We start from the raw sequence: 7,407 nt of genomic DNA on the forward strand, positions 1-7,407 counted from the left end.
ACATTATCATTATGTCAGAAAGTTAGGATTTTTTTTTATATTCAACACTATTAGGAATGATTTCATGTGAGGCAAAATACGTCAAGACTGGGAACCAGATTTCTGTAAAATTGGAGATATCTCCCCTTAACATGTTATGTTTGTGACTTTCTGCTATTTTACCCATTATGAATTGGTCCCATATTTTCTTTAACCATAGAGCCATTGATGGAACTTTTAAATTCTGAGCATGGCCCCAGAATGCAGATCAAAAAATATGCATCCAAATGCAGGCCCATGGGGGGATAGGTTTGCAGAAAAATCTGAAAAATAAATAAAAAACCAAAGAACAAACAAGACCTTGTGATACTACATCATGAGATCTAGGGATGTCCACCTAAAAAGGAGGAGGATGATTTTTTTTGGCTTCAGTTTGTGGAACAGCATAAATACTGGTATTCAATGGTATTGGGATCCCCTGGAACCATTCTGGAATTTGAGTCTGTGTTTTCCCAGGACTCTGGAATTATTCTGGTTCCACTGTTGCCTATATATAGCATAAGAAGGGCACTCACTGCTCTTTGCTTTCAGACCATGCCATCTGAGCTGTTAAAAGGACGACACCTCAAAACCTCGTATGATAAACTTATCTGTCTGTGCTGGATTTCGGTGGAAGATCTAACACATTACATTTTAGAATACCCTCTGTATACTGGCCCCAGAATCAAATTTCTTAACCTAGTCCTAATAACTTTACAATCCACATCAGGCATTGAAATAGTAACCTTTTTGCTCTCAGACGTCAATCCCACTATCTCCTATAGAATAGCACTCTATGCTCATGCTGCAAGGAAAATTAGAGATAAGGCTATGGAATGACTGTACTTTCAGAATGTGCTATTTGAGAAACCTGATTTTAAAACTTATATTCATACTTCATCTATATATTTAAATTTTCTTTTAAATGTATTGTCAATCTTTGTACTGTTTTTTTAAATCTCTTTCATATTGTGATGGCCATTGGCTACATGCAATAAACTTTGAACACTATTGCCTATGGGGGAGTTTTTTTCAGGGGAGGACTGAAATGGCTGTTTTTTGAACAAATGATACCAAAATTGCTTGGAAGCCAGTGCTGCCTGTCCATGAAAGACCATCCAAGTTTCAAGCAAACTGTACCAAGGAGTCCAATTCTGCTGGGCCCTGAACAAGATTCCACAAGCCATACAATTTGCAGAGCTGCTGAGCTGACTGTGAGCTTAAAACAGCCATGGAAAAGGGTTCTGCATCCACAAATGAAGGACAGGAGAAAGAGTCAGCCAGACTGTAGATCTGCCAGGCCCAGTGCTTGGGTCATGCTGGCCCAGGGCTGATTTCCGTGGGCTGGATAACACTCATGCCAGCCAGGAGCTGCCTTCCCATTGCCCAGGGAACTTGTTAAAGGGTCATCATGTCTTTCATCTCATTGTATTCCTAAAGATCCCCCAAGGAATTATTGGGGGGGGGATTCCATGATGCCAAAGAGAATGGTAAGGTGGTAATGGTTCCCTCTGTGAACTCTGCTCATTTCGTGGTTCATAGAATCCAAGATGTTCTCAACACCCCACCCCACCTGAAAGCCAGGATAAACAATGTCTTGAGATACTCTAATGCCCAGAGATACTCAGTCAATCCTATATCATCAATGGTGCTTATGACCAGATTTCTGTGGAAATTTTGAGGGGCTTCTCACATTCTGTTTGCATTCTTTTGAAGCTTACACAGCATTTCAAACCTGAGTGCTACTCAGTTTGGGGAAAATATTTTAAACAAGGGCATGTTTAACAAAAGTCCCTCTTTCTACCTCAGTTCTCAAATCAACCCTATGACTGCTCTGAGTTTACAAACAGAGGTCAAGACTTCAGACATTCCTATTAGTCTGTATTTTCATTAGATGAACTTTAGCCTTTTGTTCTCATCTGAGAAAAGCAATCTGTACTTGGAGCCAAGTGAAATGAAGGGTACAGGAAAAATATCAGTCCCAGGCCCCTCTTATTTTCCCCAAAGCTTCCTGGAGAAAGAAATCTGACTGGTTCTTCATGCCTCCCTCTGCCCACCGAGTACCTTTTAATGGAACAATTATTTTGAATCAATTATTGTGGGGGGGGGGCGTGTCAAGAAGGGTTTTTGGTTCTGATTCATGTATGAAAAAATGCAAAACCAATTCAGCTCCCTGCTTCTAGCATTGCAACAGAGCCAGCAAATAGCGTATAATGCTTGCTTATTACATCTTGGTAAATCATAACTGACTTTGGACGTTGCCATCTCTTATCATGGTATGATCTAGGTTTCAAAGTTGATCAAGACTGCAGCTACCTTTAACTTCTATCTCATCTGCATACTGATTGATAAGGAAAGTAAAGCCTTTGTCACTACCAGAAAAGTTCCTGCTTTCTTTCTATGTAATTTCAGCCCTCAGCCTGCACAATTAAGCACCTGTCAAATTAATAATTTGCTGATCTGTAATATTTGGTCTGTGCTGTAGGCTAGAATTCATACTACAATGCTTTGTGTCATCGACATATTTTGTACCACTAATCTGTAGAATTTACTCTTGTCAGATTCAGAGAGTGCTATAATTGGTTGTGCAATTTGCCAAATGACTGGAAATATTGATAAATTGTGTGTATGAAATGAGTTTGGAAGTTCTAAAAACTTGTGTCCACACAATTTTTGTGCTATGGCAAATGCAAACCCAAAATTAAGGTATTTGTTCTTAGATAGATTTGTCTTAAGTTTGGAATTTTGCTGCAGTGGAATCAGGATGTTACACACAACCCATTTTGGACTATGTCTATGACATATAGCTTACTGGGCATATCTGCAGATGCTGTTTCTGATTGCTTTACCACATACAGGCTGTGGTCACACAGAGCATTAGGCACGCTAGAGAGACGGAAGATAGGCGGATTTTCCGGGCACGATCTCACCGCCACATCTGGGAAGCGTACAGCTCCCATGGCAAACCCAAGGCTTCCCGCCGAAGATGCGCAGTTAAAAACTAGTACCTCCACTAGTTTCTGGTAACCGTGGGGCAAGGGCAGGTGTCTAATCGCGTTTCCGGTGGTAGTTCCGGCGCCCACCCATGCCCCCTCGTATAAAGGGTTTTTTTTCCAACTGTCCATGGGATGCGCACGAGCACCCAACGGGGCATGCGCATACTTTGGTGTCCGGAGGAAAAAAACACCCATTTGCCATGCCCTGCCACTTCTTTGCCGTGGCGCAGGATTGTGGTGTGCTCGGCACCTCCCCCCCTACCACGGGACCTCCTTGGGAACTCCACGGGACCTCCACGGTACGTCTGCTGGTGCAACCGCGCGTTATTTTGCCCTGGGGCAAACAGCCATGCCTCCCCCCTGCATTTTCCTGCCTGTGTGCCCGCGGCCCCAGATTGGATTAGAAGTGGGTTAGACAGGGAGGGGGTCAAGGCTCTGTGACAGAGAATATCCTTTGTCCAAATTTAATCCATGCCTTGCCCGGTTAAAGAATATCAGGTGTTGGGAAATAACTTTTCCTTTCTGAGAGTTACTGCTAGTCTAAGTAGTTACCTGACTCAGTATAAGACATGTCTTGTTTTTTGTTCATGTTTTAGCTGCACAACCTTTTACGTTTCTATCAGTATAAAACATTTTCATATGTTCATGAGGTAACTATTTCATAGTTACAAGAACATGGGTTTTGCACACCTGAGGCCTGATATGCAGTCCTAAGAAAGGATGTTGGGAGAAAGCAGGCATCTAAAACTAAGCCTTTTTGTTGTTGTTGTTGAGTCGCACAGTCGAGTCCGACTCTTCGCGACCCCATGGACGAGCTCTCTCCAGGCCTTCCGGTCTTCTGCCGTCCTCTGAAGTTGGCTCAACTTCACACCTGAGGCCTGATATGCAGTCCTAAGAAAGTATGTTGGGAGAAAGCAGGCATCTAAAACTAAGCCTACATCCTCACTTTGAGGTTCGCCCCCTAGCAGAGCGCCCCACACACAGTCTACCAGCTGTCCTGCACCTGTTGGTTCTTCCAGGGCACCTTATGGCACACGGAAGGACTCTTGTTGTGATAATACCTCAGCAGTTTGTTAGGAGAAATCCCCCTTTAGGAGATTAATCCTTAGCCCAAATCTGTCTTATGTACGATAGGGGCTAGTGGGTTCTTTTGACCAGTGTATACAGAGGGCAGAATCAGAACAGAGACGCCTTTCCCCCCATACTGATTGCTTTCCATTCCTATTGTATCTGAAGGAACTTCTGAGTGTGTGAGATTGAATCTGTTTTTGTATGCCTGTGAATTCAAGTATTATTCAGTAAAGAGAACAACTCATTCTATAAACATCCAGTCGTGTTGTCTCTTTCTATGGGGAAAAAGGCGTCTCTGTTCTGATTCTGCCCTCTGTATACACTGTAAAAGAACCCACAAGCCCCTGTCGTAAATAAGACAGATTTGGGCTAAAGGATTAATCTCCTAACGGGGATTTCTCCTAACAGATTGGCGTGGGTCTTCAGCACCTGACAGAGTGGACTTGACTAGGAGGAAAACACGCACGGTAGTGGTGTGAGTTGTGGAATTGTTGGGCAGATGTGTCATCGGCTGCCTGGTATCAAGTATGGATTGCTTTGTTGGCTACAGACATAGGATTGTTGGCAGGACTGGGGGGAGGGAAACACCCCCTTGTTCTTGTGGCAATTTGGGCACTTCCTTTTAGCTGGGGAGGTGCTACCTGAGTGCCCACATCCTGAATTTCTGGGTCTAGGGGTGGAGTCAATTTAGCGGCATGCCCAGCTCAGGGGCCATCAGTGGGGCTTTCACCATCACATGGCAAAGGAACCATGCAGCGGCTGGCATCCATTTTCATAATTATTGTAATTAATGAAAGAAACACACAGATCTAGTAAATACAAAACTCTTTTAATAAAGTAATCCATTCTAGCAGGCATAAATATTTCATACAGCTTTCTCCCTAATGATGAAGCTGGGGATCTCTGACTTTTCCCAAATACTTATTCAAGGGAAGTACATTTCTACAGTTGGGTCAGTAGAAGGGAAAGGCACTTTCTATGAGTGATGCATCATTCTGGAATGCATTTATCATGCATTGGCTACCATTTTAGGAGGGCAATGAAGGCTTACTTTCACTGCCAGATTTTTGGGAGCATCTGATCTGTGGTAATGAGCAGGACTGCAGGTGGCCAATTGCGTTATTGTTTCCTTTTGTCTGTCTGACTCCTGAACCCCATGCCAATCAGGGAAGATCCAGAAAACTGCATGGCTTTATATTTTCAAAGGAAGCCTTGATCCTCTGTACCTATAGCTTTCGATGCAACCTGGAATCTTTTTCTTTCTTTCCTTTTATACCCCACACAGCATAATACTTCATCCAGTCTTAAACTATCCCAAGTATCATATTTGGGCTTTTCATCATGCCACATCTGTTCCTCCATTCCATCTTCCATTTGCTTCTTTAAGAAAAATTAACATCCAGCCTTATGAAAAGTTTTGAGAAACTCACACGCTTGCTCATTTCTTTGTGCCTTTTTAGTTAATGCTGATTAAGGTTTGATGGTAGAGTTTCTTTTGGATTTTTAATGGACAACACAGCTGCCTGTAATGTTTATTGCTTAGTCAATTTGATATTTTATATTGCATTTTTATTGCTTTTTTAAAATGTTGCTTTGTTTGGGATATAAGCTGCCTTGAATGTATGTCTGAAAAGTTGGCTAGCACAAGTTTAAATGAAAGAAGCATATAAATATAATTTGTTGCCTTCAGGGAAAATGCCCCTTGTGGAATGGTAGAGGGCGCTCAACCAACTACTGCCAACTATTTGACTTAGAATTGCATAACTTTCATCCTGTACACCCACACATTTATTCACAAGCTCATCTTAACCTCTCAATCCAACATGGTCAAATATTATTTACACAATCTCAGCCTTCCCTCCCATCGTAGAGCCTCTACACTGGCTCGGCTGAATGTCTTTCCCTGAAACATGTTGTGGGGTCAATTTAACAACATCCCCCCTCAAGAAAGACTCTGCAAATGTTCCAGTATGGCCCCAGATTCAGTTTCCCAAAATTTGCCACAAGGTATAGATAGGGGCTCTGGGGCAAGTGATGCTCTGTCTTCTTGGTGCTTGGGGGGTCAGCAGTGGGAGGGCTTCTAATGTCCTGGGCCCACTGGTGGACCTCCTGATGGCACTGATATTTCTGGCCACTGTGTGACACAGAGTGTTGGACTGGATGGGCCTTTGGCCTGATCCAACATTGGCGTCTCTTATGTTCTTATGTTCCCATATTATTCTGGACTGCCAACTGCACACATCCCCATGTATGAAATGTTTACTCCTTCGGCCATGCTTATTTTCTAATAAATCTAGAACTATTCAACATTTCCTTAATGATGCTAACACTGAGACCACAATTTTGGTTGCAAAATTCTTGCAAAATTCTTAGCAGAATCAGTTGCACTTAGAAACAGATTTTTTACAGAATATATATACTTTTATTGTCTAAATTTATTTGCTGGAACTAAATGTATCATTTCTATATAATTATGCCATTAAAGGTGTCTGAATCTGAACTTCTGCCACTTCTTTGGCAAACCTCCTCCTGCTTCATGGAGGGGCTGAACAACTAAACTGCATGCATTTGAGGTTGCAAAGATGAGCAACGTGCCTGAATACTCATCTACAGATGGGCATTTCCCTTACACATTTCTAAAATCCTATTTCCTGCATGATTTATCAGAGGCAGACCCAAGATGAGCAACATAACATGAGGCATTTATATGAGATCATAGAAATTAGTCTTGCCTCCTCCTGTTGCTTGTTCTCTTTCATAATATTATAACAAGAGGTCACAAAATGAAATTGAATGGCAGTAAGTTCAGATTAACAAGCAATCGAAATACCTTTATACATAAGAACATAAGAGACGCCAATGTTGGATCAGGCCAAAGGCCCATCCAGTCTAACACTCTGTGTCACACAGTGGCCAGAAATACCAGGTGCCATCAGGAGGTCCACCAGTGGGGCCAGGACATTAGAAACCCTCCCACTGCTGACCCCCCAAGCACCAAGAAGACAGAGCATCACTTGCCCCAGAGCCCCTATCTATACCTTGTGGCTAATAGCCACTGATGGACCTCAGCTTCATATCTTATATTCTAATTTCCAACAGAGGGTGCCGTGTGCAGATACTTATTTCCACTAACAGGAAGCTCACTCTGCCCCAACAGCTTTTCCTACATAGTCAGTAGACTACCTGTGTTTGCAGAAAAATCCAAAAAGTTAAAAAATCCCTCCAGGGACGGCTGAATTCCCCCCAATACCTTTTGAAATGGCCTCTGCAGGGATCTAACTCCAGGCTGCCATAGAATTCTGTGTATAAACAAACCCCCCCC

The sequence above is a fragment of the Gekko japonicus genome, unplaced genomic scaffold (genome assembly GCF_001447785.1).
Source record: "Gekko japonicus isolate JY-2015 unplaced genomic scaffold, Gekko_japonicus_V1.1 scaffold1196, whole genome shotgun sequence".
NCBI lineage: Eukaryota > Metazoa > Chordata > Lepidosauria > Squamata > Gekkonidae > Gekko > Gekko japonicus.